Below are 22,334 nucleotides of genomic sequence, written 5' to 3'. Positions count from 1 at the left end.
CCCTACCCAGAGAGATCCTAACCTGATGTGTAAGTATCATAGAACTCATGGCCATAGGACCGAGGACTACCGACAATTGAGAGAAGAAGTTTCCCGGTTGTTCAATAACGGGCATCTCCGAGAATTTCTTAGTGAATGAGCCAAAAACCACTTCAGGAATAGGGACTCTAATAAACAGACCAAACAAGAAGAATCTCAGCACGTCATCAACCTGATCATTAGAGAGGTCTATGTCCCCCAGGGACCGATGATAAAGCACACTAAAGTATCCATCACGAGGGAAAAGCGCACCCGATATTACATCCCACAAGGAACATTTCGTTCAGCGATGAGGATGCCGAGGGCATCGTACAGCCTCATAATGATGCACTGGTGATATCCGTGCTTATCAACAAATCTCGTTAAAGGAGGGAACCATTTCGTTAAACGTGTGTTGATTGATCCAGGCAGCTCGGCCAACATCATCAGATCGAGGGTCGTAGAGCAGTTGGGGTTACAGGATCAAATAGTACCGGCTATTCGGCTGGTGAACGGATTTAACATGGAATGCGAAACTACTAAAGGAGAAATAACCTTGCTAGTGAATACCGCCAGGACAATTCAAGATACAAAATTCTACGTGATCGAAGGGGACATGAGGTATAATGCCTTATTCAGAAGGCCATGGGTTCACAACATGAGGGCAGTACCCTCAACATTACACCAGGCACAGAAGTTCCCTACACTGGGAGTAATTATGACGGTCTACGGAGAGCAGCCGATCGCTAAAGAAATGTTCGCAGTCGACGAGGTGATCCCAGTGCCCGTGGTCTCGACATCAAAGAACACGGAGCTGACCAGGAAGGAAGAAATTAAATAGCAATCACCGATACCGGCCCCGACCAAACCAGAAAAACGAGGAGTAGGTGAGGAGGATGATTACGGAGTTCCCAGGTTGTTTATTGCTCTCGATGATCCGATGCCATCAAATCGACAGTCGAGGAGCTGGAGTAAGTCATATTGATCGAACACTTACCCAATCGAAAGGTATACTTGGGCATGGGGTTAACTCCTGAGCTCAGGAAAACACTCATTGAATTTCTTATAGCTAACATAGATTGTTTCGCTTGGTCCCATCTTGACATGACAGGGATCCCGCCGGAGGTAACAACTCATAAGCTGAGTTTGAACCCAAAGTTCCATCCGGTCAAGCAGAAAAGGAGACCGTAGTCTGAGGTCAAGCACACATTCATCAAAGAATCTAAATTCCTTAGAATAGGATCCATTAGGGAAGTCAAGTACCCGGACTGGTTAGCCAATGTAGTGGTAGTACCTAAAAAAGGAAATAAGCTAAGAATGTGTGTGGATTATAAAGATCTGAACAAGGCATGCCCTAAGGATTCTTTTTCTTTGCCTAACATCGATCAGATGATCGGGGTGATGGCCGGGCACAAGATACTCAGTTTTCTCGATGCCTATTCCGGGTACAACTAAATTCGAATGGACCCGGGCGATCAAGAAAAACTTCCTTTATCACTAAATTCGGCACCTATTATTATAACGTAATTCCATTCGGATTAAAGAACGCCGGTGACACCAATCAATGCCTAGTAAACCAGATGTTCGAAGAACATATAGGAAAATCAATGGAAGTTTATATTGAAAAGATGTTAGTCAAGTCCCTACGAGTAGAAGACCATTTGAAACTTTTGCAGGAAACCATCTACATATTAAAGAAATACAATACGAAGTTGAACCCGGAAAAACGCACATTTCGGGTCGGATCCGGAAAATTCCTCGGGTTCATGGTATCCAATTGAGGGATCGAGATCAATCCTGACAAAATCAAAGCCATAGAAGATATCACCGTGTTGGACAACGTCAAGGTCGTTCAGAGGCTGACCAGGCATATAGCTGCCCTGGGCCGGTTCATATCAAGGTCCTCAAACAAAATCCATCGGTTCTGCTTACTATTGAAGAAGAAGGATAACTTTTCCTGGTGTCACGACCCAAAACCTAACCCGTCGTGATGGCGCCTATCGTGATACTAGGCAAGCCGACCTTTCCAAAACACTTTCAAAATTCTTCAATATTTCATAAAAAGGATAATTCAAAGCTTTCCACACTAGAAAGTTTTACAAAAGCCGGAGTTGAATTCGAAATAAAATGCAAAAAGATAGCCCCAAACATCGGGGTGTCACCAAGTCATGAGCATCTAGATATCCAGTCTAATAAAAATGGTGTCTAAGTATCAATACAGGAAAGAAAGAAAGCATAGAAGGAGAGACAAGGTATGCGGACGCCGGCAACTACCTCATAGTCTCCGGTACTCGATCGCGCACGAACTCAACGACCTCCGTGATCAAACATAACATTAAGTGCAAGGTGTAGCATGAGTACAACCAAATCAGCAAGTAACAGAAATAAATAAGGAACTGAGAAGGTAGTGACGAGCTATACAAATACAGTTCATTTTAGATAATTCCAGCAAAGAATAGACATGCTTTCAAATTCGGCAATTCAAATCAAATCATTTTTATACAGTTACAGTGCAGGTAAATACGGATATAGAATCTTTCAGAAATTTCACGATAATGACAGATAACAACTAAGTGCATCAACAAATGAAAAATCAAGTACAGCCTGTCAGGGCAATAGTCACTCAACTCGTCACGACAGCTCAAACACTCTGCTCTCATCCCTCAGTACTCACACTCAATAGGTACCTGCGCTCACTGGGGGTGTGCAGACTCTGGAAGGGCCCCTATAGCCCAAGCGCTATAATTCGCACGGACAACTCACGTGCCGTACAGACAACTCGCGTGCTATCGTATCATATCAAGATCCGCACGGACAGCTCACGTGCTATAGTATCACAACAGAATCCGCACGGACAACTCACGTGCTAAGTATAAACATAGCTAGGCAATCAAGGCAGGTCAAACAGAGTCAGTCTATCATGATTCTCACGGACAACTCACGAGCTACGGTATCTATACCTCATAACCAGGCCCTCGACCTCACTCAGTCATGTACCTCTCTAGTCTCACGACCCTCAGAAATCATAAAGATCAGCCCAAACAAAATGACATAGTGTATCAACAGGAATCAAGTAGAGACTGAGTAAGTAAAACTATATGACTGAGTACAAGACAATAATTAGCAAATAATTCACACGTACGCGACCTCTGCGGGTCCCAACCGTACTATCACATAGCATAAGCATGATTTCTAACATGATTTGCAGTCAAATCTCTATAACATAGAGAGAACATGTAATTAACAATAGTCTATTCAACTTTACAGTCTCACGGGATGGACCAAGTCATAATCCCCCACGGTGCACGCCCACACACCCGTCACCTAGCATGTGCTCCACCTCTAAAATAGTCATATTTTACAAAAATTTGGGGTTTCATATCCTCAGGACCAGAGTTAAAACTGTTACTTACCTCAAACCGCGTAAAATCCTACTCCGCAATGCCCTTGCCCTTCGAATCTATCTCCCAAATGCCCTGAATCTAGCCACAAGCAGTACGATATAAATAATATAAGTTAAAAGAATCAATTCCAAAAGAAAAATACGAAATTATAAGCCAAAATCCGAAATAGGCCCAAACCGGCCCCCGGGCCCACGTCTCCAAATCTGACAAAAGTAATAAAACCCGAAAGCCCACTCACTCACGAGTCCAATCATACCAAATTTATCAAAATCTGACATCATTTGCCCCTCCAAAACCCCAAAATTTACTCTCCAATTCCCAAGCCCTAATATCCCAAATCTCACCTCAAAAACTCACCAACTAGGTGTAAAATCAGTGGGTAAACACCATTATTGAAGATATATAGGCACAAGGAATTTACGTCAACAAACACTTCAAAATCCGAGTTCTAAAATGTGAAAATGGTGAAAAATCTCGAAGTCTTCTATTTATAGGTTCTGCCCAGCAAAACCGCACCTGCGGACCTCCTGTCGCATCTGTGACGCCGCACCAGCCCAGCCTTGCACGCATCTGCGTCCTCCTCTTCGCTTCTGCGGGGCCGCACCAGCAGGCTCCTATCGTAGGTACGAAACACCAGAAGAAACCAGCAATGCCTAAGTCCAAATTTCCTTCCAATTGGCATCCGAAACACCCCCGAGGCCCCTGGGACCTCAACCAAACATACCAACAAGTCATATAACCCCATGCGAACTTAATCGAACCTTCGAATCACTCAAAACAACATCAAAACACCAATTACACCCGGATTCAAGCCTAAAGAACTTCTAAACTTTCAAATTCCACAAACGACGACGAAACCTACCAAACCATGTCCGATTAACCTCAAATTTTGCACAAAAGTCATATTCAACATTACAGACCTACTCCAACTTCCGGAATTGGAATCCGACCCTGATATCAAAAAGTTAACCCCCCCGGTCAAACTTCCCAAAAATTCTACTTTTGCCATTTCAAGCCTAAATTAGCTACAGACCTCAAATTCACAGTCCAGACACCCTCCGAAGTCCAAAATCACCCAATAGAGCTAACGAAACCGACGGAACTCCATTCCGGAGTCGTCTTTACACACTTCTAACTACGGTCAAAATCCTGAGACTTAAGCTTCCGTTTTAGGGACTAAGTGTCTCAAAACCCTCCGAATCCAAAAATAAGACCTCTCGGCAAGTCAATTAAGCAGAAACGGATACGGGGAAAATAATAAATAGGGGATTGGGGCTAATACACTCAAAACGACCGGCAGGGTCGTTACATCCTCCCCCACTTAATCATAAGTTCGTCCTCAAACGTGGTAAGGGTTGTTTCCAAGCCACCAAATCACTATTCCATCTTACCACGCACGTACCCGAGGGTGATCCCACGTCACCTTATCCCATGTAGGTCTGATAATACCACATAACTGAAATTTCTAAATTCAACCTAGCCCACAAGCCTTAGAATCTAATTTCTAACATCTGGAATTTCTTATAAGATCAGAATCCCGCAACCTGCACACTGTATAAGTCTGAACAAGCTGCACCAAAAGCCGTAACCATAACTCAAATACTCAAAACATAAATACCACATAGCTCAAATGCTCGAAGCAATGATTTCTAATCACAGTAGCTGCTCAAAACAACCCCATGCTGGTAATAAACCTCATATCAAACAAGATTCCATTCTAAAACCTTCTTACACTACCGATGATGAAAGAAACACGCGGGGACTCATAACCATTCATCAGATCCACCAGTCGTGGAGCTCCCTCTCATTCGACATAACCATAGCAAATTTCTAAGCCGACTTTCGATATTATCCTTCCAAATATGCCACAATCAAATCTGATAGAACCCATCGTAGATCCGACGACTTCATCTTATCAAATACCAACTATTGTACTGACATGTCACACCAATACTATCTAGAGCCACAACCCGTGCAATTCGTGCACCAATAAGCAACCTTCCAAATGTACTCAATCATGAAAATGACTCAAATAAGAGAATCGTCTCGTAAGCTCGACGGTTACCATCCCAACGCAATGCTAAAAACCCATCACACACCGTAGAACCATAATACACGAATCTAACATAATGATCATATCTCAACATAACTCTGCCGTAATGCACGACCCCATCCAAACACTGATCCATATGAAATACCTCAGCCACCATGCTCAAAATCAATAACCAAGCACAATCCGACATCAAGTACTCAAAGTGCATCACCATAACCCTGGAGAAGCAAATGACACAATGCCACACAAACCCGAAAGAACATAACCAATGCGCAACCACTCATGCATCACCCAAATACCCATCTCGCGCAATTTTCGCTATAAGGCCCCCAATAGAACCTTACCATGGGTTCATACAGCCAACGGATCACAACCCCTCGTAGTATAGAAGAGTAACTCACCGAACATATCAAAACACGAATAAGCTCAACAACAACCGAATGGCACATCCCTTAACAATAACAGTATGGAGCCAACCAATCTGACTCGGTGTAGAATACACATCCTAACTGGACCTACCAATCGACCCCCAAATCAACTCCAGGCACCCACACATGGATAAATAACCCTCCGAAAGCCTACAATGACTGAATCATAACACATACTATTGTCTAGCTAGCTTCGGCCATGACTTCACAGTCCACAACCATGGAAACAACCTGCTCTTGAGAACTCCCAGTCTCCAAATCCATATAACACCCGAATCCCATATCTAATCCCAACTCCACCGCTAGAATGTCTAACACGTCTCTCATACACGATCATCCTACTAGGAATACTCTTAAAATTCTTCCGTGCCACGTAGCAAAGTTAAACATCAGCAGTTGATCAACCTGGAGAGTACCGCAATACCAATGAACATCCATAAATCAAAACACAATGCCCCTTTCAACTGCGCCCTACTCTCAGGGATTACCGAGCAACTATAACATTCATATAAATATATAACACTGACCATTCTGTCCAGAATTTGTGAACTTGCCTTCAAGAATGAACTGTCACCTTGTACATGTAAATCTTAATCCTGCAGAACGCACCACATCTATCATGTGGCAAGCACAAGAATTTCACTATCAACTTTGAGTCACCAGCAATTTACATACCCAGTTAGTTAGAAACCTTCCTCTTGCTTCCTTCCAGGAGGAAATCACAATACACAATACGTTCCACACACTGGTAGAAATATCCGGTTCAAACCATGGTAGAAACCATCAAGAACACTTTGAAATTCATTTGCACCTAATCAAGCTATCATAATTAATTTCCTCCAACTCGCCCAAGCCATGCAGGTCACTAAAGCCCAAGAATATTGCCACCAAAACATCTGTAACGTCTCCACGTCATTATTACCTAAAAGAACCAAGCATGCCATTACTATACTAGCCTAGCCTACTACCCAATTGTCCTATTTACTTCGAGTTTCTTTTGAATTAACCTCAATTTGATACTTCTCCTTGTCAGAACTCCACGATCCTTACCCAAAGCTCACTACAAGACACCCTAACATAACACCACACCACCCTAAGGCCCGTAAGCAATTGTACTCTTCTTAACTACCTCCATAAATACCGCAATTGTAACGCTCACTTTGAAAATACCTTATGTGAATTTAAAATTGTTTCTCTTTCCTTTCTTATACTGAAATTTAGAATCCATAGTCATACAAAATTACCACAAGTCCCGACACCTTCAAATGCAAATCTCAAATTTTATCCATACACAAGTCCGGAAACATTCTTAATTGCTATATATAATTCTCAAACCCATAAGAATTTTCTCGGGAGTCACCCACTTTGCTCAAATTTAAATTGCACCGCCCAAACGGCCTAAAGGCACAAGCCCCATTAGCACAACAACTCCCAAAGAGTAACCCTGCCTTAACATCGCCAATCGAATTAATACTTCGTGCGCACTACATTCTTCAAAATAACAACTTATTCATTTCATGATTTTCATATTTTTCATAAAGTGCAACGTAGCCCGTAGGAATTTCCTTACTCAAGCCATCCTCAGTTTCAACTTCTGCAAGTCATAACTAATCCACCAGTGTGCCTCGAGCAAAGACCAATACAGCCCATAATCGTGCAACCAAATCGTGGATAGTAGACTCCCCCACATGGCTCAAAGCCATTTAATAAAACATCTGATAATTCACCATACCCATACTCTACTATTATCATAATCCCGCCATCGATTCAACGAAGATGCTTTACGAGCTCAGGTAATACAAACCATAAAGTACCTCAATCATCCGCTAAGCTCGCATTTATTCTCTTGACAGTCAAGTCCACTTTCTCACCCAGATTCTAACTCAAATCTCATCACATATACTCTACTGGTAGAATAGAAACTCTCCCGCTCAACATTATAAGGAACACACCTACATAGATTACTCTATAGGAGATAACCCCCTGCTTAGCCTCAAATTTGCATCTTGTTATACCCTTTCGCAACCACAATTAAACAATGTTAAAAATCCCCGAAAACACTCACAGCTCGAGACTATACGTCAAATCAAGACAGAAATCAAATACCCCATAGCAAGGTCTTGAGTCACAAGTAAACTTTATTTATCACATTCAACCCATCTAAACACATCCCGCAGTCACATTATACTCATCATATAGCCATTCGACCGCTCATCGAGCCACAATTTTCCACTCATAGGGACACTACCGATAGCATGAGTTCAAACTCACAAATTCTCATAATCGAAACTACCGAACTTAAGTTGCGGTCTAACCCTAGCCTCAAGTCCTCAAGACTGGCCCATCACCAAAACACATAATATTCATCTCGAACCTCGATCATGGAATCACAAGCTGGCGATGCACAACTGAAACCGAGCACTCACATGCGCACACGAATGCGTGGAAGGAATTCAAAGAGTTATGTTTCAAGCCGAATCAATTCCGCACGATAGAATACAAGAAAGTGAAATTTTTCTAAGGGTTTGACAGACTCTCGAAGATAAGTACAGACGTCTCCATACCGATCCGCAAGACTCTACTAAACATGCTCATGACTCGTGAGACCTATGTAACCTAGGCTCTGATACCAACTTGTCACAACCCAAAACCTAACCCGTCGTGATGACGCCTATCGTGATACTAGGCAAGCCGACCTTTCCAAAACACTTTCAAAATTCTTCAATATTTCATAAAAAGTATAATTCAAAGCTTTTCACACTAGAAATGTTTATGAAAACCGGAGTTGAGTTCAAAATAAAATGCGGAAAGATAGCCATAAACATCGGGGGTGTCACCAAGTCATGAGCATCTAGATATCCAGTCTAATAAAAATGGTGTCCATGAATTAATACAGGAAAGAAAGAAAGCATAGAAGGAGAGACAAGGTCTGCGAACGCCGGCAGCTACCTCGTAGTCTCCGGCACTCGATCGCGCACGAACTCAACGACCTCCGTGATCAAACACACCTGGATCTACACATGAAGTGCAGGGTGTAGCATGATTACCAACTCAGCAAGTAATAGAAATAAATAAGGAACTAAGAAGGTAGTGACGAGCTATACAAATACAATTCATTTTCAATAATTCCAGCAAAGAATAAACATGCTTTCAAATCCGACAGTTCAAATCAAATCAGTTTTATACAGTTATAGTACAGGTAAATTCAGATAAAGAATCTTTCAGAAATTTCACGACAATGACAGATAGCAATTAAGTGCATCAACAAATGAAAAAGCAAGTACAACCTCTTTGGGCAACAGTCACTCAACTCGTCACGACAGCTCAAACACTCAGCTATCAACCCTCAGTACTCACACTCAATAGGTACCTGTGCTCACTCGGGGTGTGCAGACTCCGGAGGGGTGTTACACCCCATGTTTTAGTACGTGGAAGTACGCCATATGTAAATTGATATAAGCTCGAAAATACGATGTTACATCCCGCATTTTCGTATGTTAAAGTTTCGTCGAAAGTTAATCGACGTAAGCTCGGGAATGAGATTATTTTGAGATTATAAGTATTACACTATTTCAAATAAGTGATAAGTAAATTCGTGAAGGTTAAAGGGTAAACGAATCAAAGAAAATGAGTTTCGTTAAAGATTGTCGATTTGGGATAAAATACGGTCCGAGCTATAATACCCGGTACTTATGGACTAGTGCCATACAAGGTACTACATGACCATGATAGTAAGGTGTATAAGGTATGTTAAAAGTGAGTAGTATTTTAAGTAAGTTGAGATATTTTTTAATCATGTGGGTAATTGTTTAATTATTGGATTAGTGGGGAATTAACAAAGTTGATTAAGGAAAAAGAGGTGAATATTTGGATAAGAGTAAGGGCTCCAACGTGGCAGCCCATGAGATTGGATAAAGAACCAATCTGTGACTCTTAAGTATATGGTAAGGTGGCACATTTTGTAGGATTTGTTTTGTGTGGCTTAGTCATCATAAGTGGGGCCCATACCACTAGGATAAAAGACATTCATATCTTATTAAGTAGGGACTTATGTATTAGAAACGGTGGAGGAGGAGCCACAAAGAGAAAGTTTATAAAATCATACAATTCTACTTTTGGATTAGTGTAACGTGATGTCCATGTATGTTTCTAAGCAACGGGTGAAGTCTCAAACAAGGATTCACATGAACTCCTTAATGAAATAGCAAAGAGAGGTATCACACAAAGAGAGATATCATTCTGGTAACGTAATTGCATCAACATTTCATATGAATATTCTCCTACTTCGATCCGCCGCTACGTGATTTGCCACAATTAACGTGTGTTAGAGGGATTGTCAAGAGAATCGGATCAGGTATGTTAAGGCTATCCCTTCTTTCCTTTTGGCATGGTCCAAAGGATACAAATGAAACGAACAAAATACGCAACTTTCATAAATAATTCTATTCATAGAAATACTAGGGGTGTCTATATTCTTGATTCCCAATGTGACATATTATTATATCATGTTCATGGGTCTCAGAAATTATGTAGGTTATGGTCTTATGACATTCCGAAATTTTTTATTGACGTACTTCTCATGCATTGCATTCATTTACATTGACCCATTTACATTGACCCATGACCAGATGGCGTTATATACGCATATATATGTATATTATAAAATCATACAATTCTACTCTTATATTAGTGTAACGTGATGTCCATATATGTTTCTAAGCAACGGGTGATGTCTCAAACAAGGATTCACATGAAACTCCTTAATGAAATAGTAAATAGAAGTATCACACAAAGAGAGATATCATTCTGGTAACGTAATTGCTTCAACATTTCATACGAATTTTCCCCTACTTCGATTCGTCGTTACGTGATTTGCCACAATTGACGTGTGTTAGATGGATTGTAAAGAGAATCGGCTCAGATATGTTAAGGCTATCCCTTCTTTCCTTTTGGCATGGTCCAAAGGATACAAATGAAACGAGCAAAATACGCAACTTTCATAAATGGCTCTATTCATAGATATACTAGGGGTGTCTATGTTCTTGATTCCCCATGTGAGATATTATTATATCATCTATTCATGGGTCTCAGAAAATACGTAGGTTGATAAAGTTTATTTCATGATTTTAATCAAAGACATAATGGTCTTATGACATTTCGAGAAATTTTATTGACGTACTTCTCATGCATTGCATTCATTTACATTGACTCGTGACCAAATGGCGTTATATACATGTATATATATATATATATATATATATATATATATATATATTATATGTATATGGGATATGAGAAAAGGTTATGGCGTTATATACGCACCACCACCTGATCAGCTGGTAAACATTGATGATTTGCCCACAGTGGCCGAGATGATATGATGGGATGCCCTTACAGGCTGGATGATGTTATGAACGCATATAACTATGCATGGTATGACATTTATACGCATATACATAACATTATGAATATTAATGATTAACAGAGTTATTCAGACTTACATGTTGAGTCTTTTACTCCATGCTTCTCTCATGTCTATTATTTACTGATTTTTATTCCTTACATACTCGGTACATTATTTGTACTGACATCCCTTTGCTGGGGGACGTTGCGTTTTATGCCTGCAGGTCTCGATAGACAGGTTGAAAATCCTCCAAGTAGGCTACCAGCTCAGCGAAAGGTGTTGGTGCGCTCCTTTTGCTCCGGAGTTGCTTATATGGTCAGTATGACTAGGATATGTATTGATTAGTATGGAGGGCCCCTGTCCCAACCTTTATGACATTTACGTACTCTTAGAGGGCATAGACATATGTCGTGTACGTGAAAGATAGTACGGCCTTGTCGGCCTATGTTCAATGTAATTTTGGTCTTATAGGCCAGTATGTCATATTTATAAGTTTGTATTCCCTTATGATTTACTCCGGTTCATTTACCTATGATACAATAATACGAAAGATACGTTACGTTGGTAATCGGTTGAGTAAGGTACCCGGTGCCCGTCGCGGCTCATCAGTTTGGGTCGTGACAAAAGTTGTATCAGAGCAGTTCTGTCCTAGGGAGTCTACAAGACGTGTCTAGTTTATTGGTATGTTGTACACCACGCTTATAACCAGGAGGCTACAGGGCATTTAGGAGTATCACTCTTTCTTCTTACTCTAGATCGTATAGTAGAGCTCAGTTGTAAGAACTCAATTTCCTAAATTCTATCTTATTCATAATACGACGTTACCTACAGTTGGTAAGAGATTGAATGTAGCTATGGAAGAGTTGAGTCAGAGGAACTCGATTTTTCATGATGCTTATGATGAGTAAATGTAAGGTCTTCAGTAGATCATGTGTGTACTAAGACGTGTAAGCCTCTTGATAAGGAGTCTTAAGGCAAGAATATCTATCCACCCCTATGGTGAAAGGCAATGAGAGATTTAGAAGATAGATACAAGTTTGAACAAGTAAAAGAAGCAAGATGAAGAAGGGTACGAGGCGCCTAGTTAATGAAGATTATCAGTATTTACAATTCAGGCAGAGGAATATAAGCCTTTTGAGTTACCTTCAACAATGACAGAGGTATGTACAATTGGCCACACCCATCTCATTTGTGCCCTATGGAAGCTAACAGAAGTAGTATAAGAGATGGACGAATATTAGGATCCGACTGGGGTTAGAGTTACCCAACATGGTGGATGGCTTGTTTGCGTTGGTTGACATGTCCGAAGGATATTTCAAATGTACTAATAAATCTCCATGTGAGACACCCAGATGGTTCACTCTAAAATAGTATAGCTAGATATGAGTACTACAAAGATAGGCACTGGAAGCCTGGAAGGGATAAATATTATCTTAGTGTGACTTTCGACCCTAGCAGAGAAAGAATGTTAGGCAACCCGAAGAGCCAGCAGATGGAGCAAGGGGAGCTAAAAGCAAAAGAATGTCTTGTTCGAGTTTTCACAATAAAGTGATAGATAGAAATATTAGCAGGAAAATACGAAGAGAGATAATGAAGCATTATAAGTAAGATGTGATACATGGATGACAACGATAGATAAAAAAAATGACAGTATTACAGAGTCTATAGTCAAGTGAAGGAAAAGACGAGAGGTGACAGGCCTTGAGACAACAAAAGAGTATAGGCCATAAAGTCATATCCTCATTTCGAGAAATAAGTTCATGACTCTAACGCGACTACCAGAAGGAAAAGTTAGACCGCAGAATAATAGAAATCAGTATGGGCCGGTGAGCAAGATAAACTAAAGTTGAATTAGGGATTGAGTGATTTGATAATGGTCGGCATCATGAGAATTTCAGATTTGCGTTCTGCCGATAATAGAATGGACAACAGAAGAAGATTCATGAGAAATTCAGAGAATGGTCATTCAGGAAGACACTTCCCTAAAGCAAGCAATAGTAGCAAAGTTAAGTTTAGGGGACTGTATGTGCCAGTTACACTAAGTGTCACCCTCGCGACTAAGGAAATTTGTTATCCTTGGTACAGAAGGATTACCGCAAGGCGAGTAAGGGTCATCGATGATGTGAAAAGATGCGAAAGATGAAGAGGTAAAGCATCTATACATAGGTCATCATAGCACTAAATCTTTGTACTCCCCTAAAGGGGGGAATATGGTGTGATGTGGCATTAAATCAGAATTAAGTGGTCCTAGTAACTATGAAATGGTAAAGGAAGAATGAGAAAAAAATGAAAAAGGAATAAGCTTGCACTTACCCAAATCCTACAAATATGCTACGATTCCAGAACATTATGCAAGCACGGCATCAAGGAGAGGAAGTAAGGGTTTCTGCCCGAGATGTTATTGATAAATAAGGAGCCAGTGCGAGACGTCAGTTAAGACAAAGGAAATAACCCAAGAAAGACTACGCGGAATATTGATATGATAATGGGCCAACGAATAGTTAGCAGTTGATTTAGGAAGAGCCTAGTTATGGCTAGACAAGAATATGCAGACAAATCAACAGATCGTGCAAGATAAACATAGTGAACCCCAACATGGGGAATTCAGTCTCACGGGTATGACATTGTGATCCTTGAGAAATATTAAGATAGGAGTTGGGGTAGTTAAAGGTACCGTATGAGTGTTATCGAAATAAAAGAGAGTGCCACTGGGAAGACAGTCAAAATTTCAGTTTAGAAGCAACCGTACGAGCACATGAGGTGGAGGTAAGTAACTATGGATAATTAGAGGTGAGGAAGAACATCAAAAATTCCGTCGAGTATTCGATGTAATAAGCTCGCAGCTTTACAAGAGTTAGAGGGTCTTCCCTAAATACTACAATGAAAGGCTAGCAGAGGAAATAAGAAAAAAGACTTCAACCTAAGCATAGTAATTTGAAGAAGGAATGGTCATGTAAAAATAGTGTCACTACAACATTGTATGCACTCTATAAGAAAGTGGCACCTACCGTGGCTAATGAACGGGAAGTAAAAGCAAAAGTAGGATTCGAGATCATATGAGTTGCACGAAAACTCTTACATGTGTGTGGACTAAGATAAGCTAAGTATGCACGCAACAAGGGGGTAGAAAGACCAGGGAAGGTAATAGCTTACGTTTAAAGAAAGCTGAGAAGGAACGAAAGGAATTATTCGATCAATGATCCAGAGTTAGTTATGTTATGAATGCACTTAAGAGTTCGGAGTATTATCCATGCAGCATATATGTTGACAATCATACATCCGTAAAAGACTCTGGTATAAGTTAAAAGAAAGAATTGAGTCCAGATCATAGACAAGGGATTGAATTATTAGATGATGGTATCACGGATATTCCATAGCGCCCATGAAAGGCTAAAGTAATAACTAATACCATGAGCCACAGATCGGAAGATAGCATAAGCCTACATAAAGGCTGATCAGAAGGAAGAGGAAACTAAAGAGTTACATCAACGAAGTAAATCAGGAGTCTGATTATTGGACCCAGAAAATTATAGACATCATGATTGAGAACATTGCAGAATCACTTTTAATATCAGAGGTACAAGAGAGATAGTACAACAACCATATTCTATAATGGCTCTACGATAAAGCCAATTAGAAGAGTGCCAGCCTCATAAGAAGTCAGTATGAAGCTCCCACCGGATTGTGTATGCACCGGAGGTGCAAGTATTATAGTAGAGCTTCAAGTTGTGGATGTGAATTATACCTATGTTAAAGCGAGGTCATGAAAGAGATAGAAGATGTGATGCGAGATTTTAAGGTAAGTAAGGTAAAGGTGAACAACGTACGAGATACTCAAATGCAGAAGGTTGCGAATAATCCAGACTACAGATAGAAGGTTAGAAGCGCTGTTATTCAGTATCCAAGAATGATAGCATCGTCGTTAGTGGTATATCTTCCAGCTATGGTTTCTAGGTACCGAGAGGCCTAGTTAAGAGAGTAAAGAAGAGTTTGACGATGTGATGTCTCGCTTGATGTTTCAGAATAACATAAGGAAATCTATGTTGCAAGCAAGTTGAAGGAAGGTTGCGAGTAGTATTAATAGATATATGTAGGTCGCAAGCTAAAAGTATGGTAGAGCGACAAGGTTTTAGGGAGACAGGAGTAAGGATAACGAAAGGCAAGTGAGAAGGTGACGAGAATGGATAAGTCCTTAGGATTAAGCTCATGAAAATAAGAGAGCTGATGGATTCTCTAAGTTATAGAAAGCTCAATATAGCTTGAATTAACTCAAAGGAGTCTAAGACTAGTAGCATTTAGAAGAGATTAAATGATGCCCTGGTAGTACAATGAGGGTGTAATTGTGATAAATGAAGGATGACGTTTGGGCCTTCGATTGAGTGATGATTTGAAGGGATTCATGAATTGTACAGGATTAAAATACCCACATAAGATGAATCACACTGGGATTCTATGAAATATGGTTATGAAAGCATGGTATCGCCCCCAGGTGGATCAGTCTAATCATTTCAAATGTTCCTCGACGCTACGTGAGCCCTAGCGGCAGTGTTACATAAAAGGTCAAGTTATCAGTGGTAAATTATAGATCAACATTGAAGTGAATCAACAATCGATGGATAAAAGTTACAAAGTATAAGATGAGATTAGGCCACCAGTCTTAAGATGAACAATAATGAAGAAGCGTTAAAAGACTTAGCTTTATGTATATAGGATAAGCAACGAGAGTAACCTGGAGTTTGTTAGTAGACCTTAGTAACGATAAATCGAAGTAAGAGTTATGGTATAGTATGGCCTAGTTAGATGTAGTAAGGCTAATGATTCCCAGAGGGACAACTTGTCATAACTTTATATATGTTCACAAAGTGAGGCCTAGAGATTGGCTAAAAGCTGGAGGAAAGAGGAGAGAAGAGTCGCATATGCGCACATACAAGGTCAGAGTCGTACAAGCTGCATGATAGAAGGTAGCAATAGTTACGAGATTAAAAGGATTCTGATCACAAGTCATGGTGTGAGAAAGAGGCCTAAAGGGGGGGAATGCCCTGGCCTTTGGATTTATTCAAAGAACAGTTGCCTAATTGGCAAGGAGAGTACTAAAGTATTCAGAAGACATAAGTTATGGAAATGATAAGTACATCAGTCAACATTCGAGGACGAATGTTCCAAAGGGGGGAATGATGTAACACCCCATGTTTTAGTACGTGGAAGTATGCCATATGTAAATTTATATAAGCTCGGAAATAAGATGTTACATCCCGCATTTTCGTACGTTAAAGTTTCGTCAAAAGTTAATCGACGTAAGCTAGGGAATGAGATTATTATGAGATTATAAGTATTACACTATTTCAAATAAGTGATAAGTAAATTCATGAAGGTTAACGGATAAACGAATCAAAGAAAATGAGTTTCGTTGAAGATTGTCGATTTGGGATAAAATACGGTCCGAGCTATAATATCCGGTATTTATGGACTAGTGCCATACAAGGTACTACATGACCATGATAGTAAGGTGTATACGGTACGCTAAAAGTGAGTAGTATTTTAAGTAAGTTGAGATATTTCTTAATTGTGTGGGTAATTGGTTAATTATTGGATTAGTGGGGAATTAATAAAGTTGATTAAGGAAAAAGAGGTGAATATTTGGACAAGAGTAAGGGCTCCAACGTGGCAGCCCATGAGATTGGATAAAGAACCAATTCGTGACTCTTAAGTATATGGTAAGGTGGCAGATTTTGGAGGATTTTTTTTGTGTGGCTTAGTCATCACAAGTGGGGCCCACACCACTAGGATAAAAGACATTCATATCTTATTAAGTAGGGACTTATGTATTAGAAACAGTGGTGAAGGAGCCACTAAGAGAAAGATTATAAAATCATACAATTCTACTCTTAGATTAGTGTAACGTGATGTCCATATATGTTTCTAAGCAACGGGTGATGTCTCAAACAAGGATTCACATGAAACTCCTTAATGAAATAGTAAATAGAAGTATCACACAAAGAGAGATATCATTATGGTAACGTAATTGCTTCAATATTTCATACGAATTTTCCCCTACTTCGATTCGTCGTTATGTGATTTGCCACAATTGACGTGTGTTAGATGGATTGTAAAGAGAATCGGCTCAGATATGTTAAGGCTATCCCTTCTTTCCTTTTGGCATGGTCCAAAGGATACAAATGAAACGAGCAAAATACGCAACTTTCATAAATGGCTCTATTCATAGATATACTAGGGGTGTCTATGTTCTTGATTCCCCATGTGAGATATTATTATATCATCTATTCATGGGTCTCAGAAAATACGTAGGTTGATAAAGTTTATTTCATGATTTTAATCAAAGACATAATGGTCTTATGACATTTCGAGAAATTTTATTGACGTACTTCTCATGCATTGCATTCATTTACATTGACTCGTGACCAAATGGCGTTATATACATGTATATATATATATATATATATATATATATATATATATATATATATATATATTATATGTATATGGGATATAGAAAAAGGTTATGGCGTTATATACGTACCACCACCTGATCAGCTGGTATACGTTGATGATTTGCCCACAGTGGCCGAGATGATATGATGGGATGCCCTCACAGGCTGGATGATGTTATGAACGCATATACCTATGCATGGTATGACATTTATACACATACACATTACATTATAAATATTAATGATTCACAGAGTTATTCAGACTTGCATGTTGAGTCTTTTACTCCATGCTTCTCTCATGTCTATTATTTACTGATTTTCATTCCTTACATACTCGGTACATTATTTGTACTGACGTCCCTATGCCGGGGGACGCTACGTTTCATGCCCACATGTCATGATAGACAGGTTGAGAGTTCTCCAAGTAGGCTACCAGCTCAGCGGAAGGTGTTGGTGTGCTCCATTTGCTCCGGAGTTGCTTATGTGGTCAGTATGATTAGGACATGTATTGATTAGTATGGCGGAGCCCTGTCCCGACCTTTATGACATTTATGTACTCTTAGAGGCTTGTAGACATATGTCATGTACGTGAAAGATTTTACGGCCTTGTCGGCCTATGTTCAATGTAATTTTGGTCTTATAGGCCAGTATGTCATATGTATAAGTTTGTATTCTCTCATGCTATACTCCGGTTCATTTACCTATGATAGAATGATACGAAAGATACATTACGCTGGTACTCGATTGAGTAGGGTACCGGGTTCCCGTCGCGGCCCATCAGTTTGGGTCGTGACAAGGGGCACCTACAGCCCAAGCGCTATTATCCGCACAGATAACTCACGTGCTATCGTATCATATCAAGATTCGCACGGACAGCTCACGTGCTATATAGTATCATATCAGAATCCGCACGGACAACTCACGTGCTAAGTATAAACATCATGATTTGAATGGACAACTCACGTGCTACGGTATCTATACCTCACAACCAGCCCCTCGGCCTCACTCAGTCATGTACCTCTCTAGTCTCACGGCCCTCATAAATTATAAAGATCAACCCAAACAAAATGACATAGTGTATCAACAGGAATCAAGAAGAGACTGAGATATGATGTGCAAGTAAAACTATGACTGAGTACAAGACAACAATTAGCAAATAATTCACAAGTACGCGACCTCTGCGGGTCCCAACCGTACTATCACATAGCCTAAGTATGATTTCTAACATGATTTGCAGTCAAATCTCTATAACATAGAGAGAACATGTAATTAACAATAGTCTATTCGACTTTACAGTCTCACGGGACGGACCAAGTCACAATACCCACCAGTACACACCCACACGCCCGTCACCTAGCATGTGCGCCTCCTCTAAAATAGTCACATCATACCAAAATCCAGGTTTTCATACCCTCAGGACTAGATTTAAAACTGTGACTTACCTCAAACCGCACAAAATCCTACTCCGCAATACCCTTGCCCTTCGAATCAATCTCCCAAACGCTCCGAATCTAGCCACAAGATGTACGATATAATCAATATAAGTTAAAAGAATCAATTCCACAAGAAAAACACGAAATTATAAGCCAAAATCCGAAATAGGCTCAAATCGGCCCCCGGGCCCCCGTCTCGAAATCCGACAAAAGTCACAAAACCCAAAAGCCCATTCACTCACGAGTCCAACCACACCAAATTTAGCAAAATCCGACATCATTTGCCCCTCCAAAACCCCAAAATTCCAATTCGCAAGCCCTAATCTCCCAAATCTCACCTCAAAAACTCACTAACTAGGTGTAAAATCAGTGGGTAAACAACATTATTGAAGATAAATAGGTACAAGGAACTTACCTCAGCAAACACTTCAAAATCCTCCAAAATTTGAGTTCCAAAATGTTAAAATGGTGAAACATCTCGAAATCTTCTATTTATAGGTTCTGCCCAGCAAAACCGCACCTGTAGACCTCCTATCGCATCTGCGACACCGCACCTGCGAAAATTCCATCGCAGGTGCGGATCCCACTTAAGCTCCTAGATTCCGCATCTGCGGTCACATATTCGCACATGCGGGCCCTTCCCACTTTTGCAATCCTTCCCACTCAGGCCATTTTCCGCATCTGCGCCTCCTCTTCCGCATCTGCGATTTCGTAGATGCGCTTCTAACCTCGCACCTGTGCTTCCTGTCCAACCCATCCTTGCCTGCATCTGCGTCCTCCTCTTCGCTTCTGCGGGGCCACACCTGCGGGTTCCTACCGCAGGTGTGAAACACCAGAACACCAGAAGAAACCAGCAATGCCTAAGTAAAAATTTCCTTCCGATGGGTATCCGAAACACTCCCGAGGCCCACAGGACCTCAACCAAACATACCAACAAGTCATATAACCCCATGCTAACTTAGTCGAACCTTCAAATCGCTCAAAACAACATCAAAATTCAAATTACACTCGGATTCAAGCCTAAAGAACTTCTAAACTTTCAAATTCCACAAACGACGCCGAAGCCTACCAAACCACGTCCGATTGACCTCAAATTTTGCACACAAGTCATATTCAACATTACGAACCTACTCCAACATCCGGAATCGGAATCCGACCCCCGATATCAAAAAGTCAACCCCCCGGTCAAACATCCCAAAAATTCAACTTTCGCCATTTCAAGCCTAAATTAGCTACAGAGCTCAAATTCAGAGTCCGGACATGCTCCTCAATCCAAAATCACCCAACAGAACTAACGGAACCGACGAAACTCCATTCCAGAATCGTCTTCACACACTTTCGACTACGGTCAAAATCCTAAAACTTAAGCTTCTGTTTTAGGGAATAAGTGTCCCAAAATACTCTGAAACCAAAAACAAGGCCTCCCAGCAAGTCACTTAAGCAGAAACAGATACGGGGAAAACAGTAAATAGGGGATCGGGGCTAATACACTCAAAATGACCGGTCGGGTCGTTACACCTAGACCCCGGAATGCCAACAAGCTTTGGAAGAACTCAAGCGGTACCTCTCGAGTCCCCCTTGCTCCACACTCCGAAGGCGGATGAACAATTGTACCTTTACTTGGCTGTTTCCGAGGTGGCAGTAAGTGGAGTCTTAGTCCGGGAAGAGGAAGGTACGTAATTCCCTATTTACTATGTCAGTAGAACTCTAGGCAAGGCCGAAACAAGGTATCCTCATGTCACGCCCCGACCACGGGGAGCACGACCAGCGCTCAACCGAGATACCCCGGCTGAGCAAGCCTGTGCAATACCTTCTACCCAACTCGCCCCTGAATAAAGAGAAGATATATTTATATCATTAATTAAACATTATGTCACGACCCAAACCGATGGGCCATGACGAGTGCCCGAGTCCTACCTGTTGAACTATCCTAAACATGCGTCTAAGATATAAACATAAATTAAGGGTAGGTCATGAATAACATTTGTCAATAAACTGCTGAATCACATGAATAACATACGTGAGGAAAACATATCCAAAAGACATATATACATATACATACGGAATACGGTAGGGAGAGCCGACAAGGATTCTATAGACAACTATATATCCAAAACTAGAAGCCGACAAGGCCATATACTATCCAACTATACATGACTGTCTACAGACTTTTAATAGAGTGTACACTGTATGAAGGACGAGACTGGGCCCCATCGTACCCATATCTACATACAAAAATAGCTGTACTAAAATCAATAACAGCTCCGGATCAAGTGGAGCACATAAGCTATCGCTGATCAAGGATCCTAAAAAGGGGGACCGTCAGCCTGTCTACCTGCACCCGCAGGCATGAAATGCAGGCCCCATGAAATAGGGGCATCAGTACGAATAATGTATCGAGTATGTAAGGCATGAAAATCAGTACATAAAATATATAAAAGAAACATGGAGTAAAGGAATCCGCCTGTAAGTCTAAATAACTTTGTGAATCCTGAAATATTTATAAAGTCATGCACGTGCGTATAAATGTCGTATCATGCATAGGTATATTTGTACATAACATCATCAAGCCTCTAAGGACATCCCATCATATCATCTCGGCCTCTGTGGGCGAAATCATCAACGCATACCAACTTATCAGGCGGTGGTGCGTATATAACGCAGTAACCTTTTCCCATATTCCATATACATATAATATACGTGTATATAATGCCATCTGGTCATGGGTCAATGTACATGGATAAATGAATGAAATGCATAAGAAGTAAGTTAATAAGATTTCTCGGAGTGTCATAAGATCAATATGCCTTCGGGTAAACTTTATCAATTATGTATTTTTCTGAGACCCATGAACAGAAGATATAATAATAAGACACATGGGAATTCAAGAAAAAGGCACCCCTAGTGCTTCTAGTCATGTATTTGTTCTTTTTAATAATTTCAAAGTAGTTGATTTTATTTATTAAGAGAATGATTAGTAGGAATTTATAGTAAGGTAAAGCATAAATAAATGAAAGAGTAAATACAATGAATTTATTACTCATAACCATAAAGTGTTTACTAGAATATTCTCAAAACCCAGTGTCACAAGTATATGAGCAACTAGTAGCATATATAAAATCACCTATACTAATGTCTGTAATGA

This window comes from Nicotiana tomentosiformis, chromosome 6 (assembly GCF_000390325.3).
Source record: "Nicotiana tomentosiformis chromosome 6, ASM39032v3, whole genome shotgun sequence".
In the NCBI taxonomy this organism is placed as follows: domain Eukaryota; kingdom Viridiplantae; phylum Streptophyta; class Magnoliopsida; order Solanales; family Solanaceae; genus Nicotiana; species Nicotiana tomentosiformis.
The sequence above is the reverse complement of the archived record's forward strand: the minus strand, read 5'-3'. Positions refer to the sequence as shown.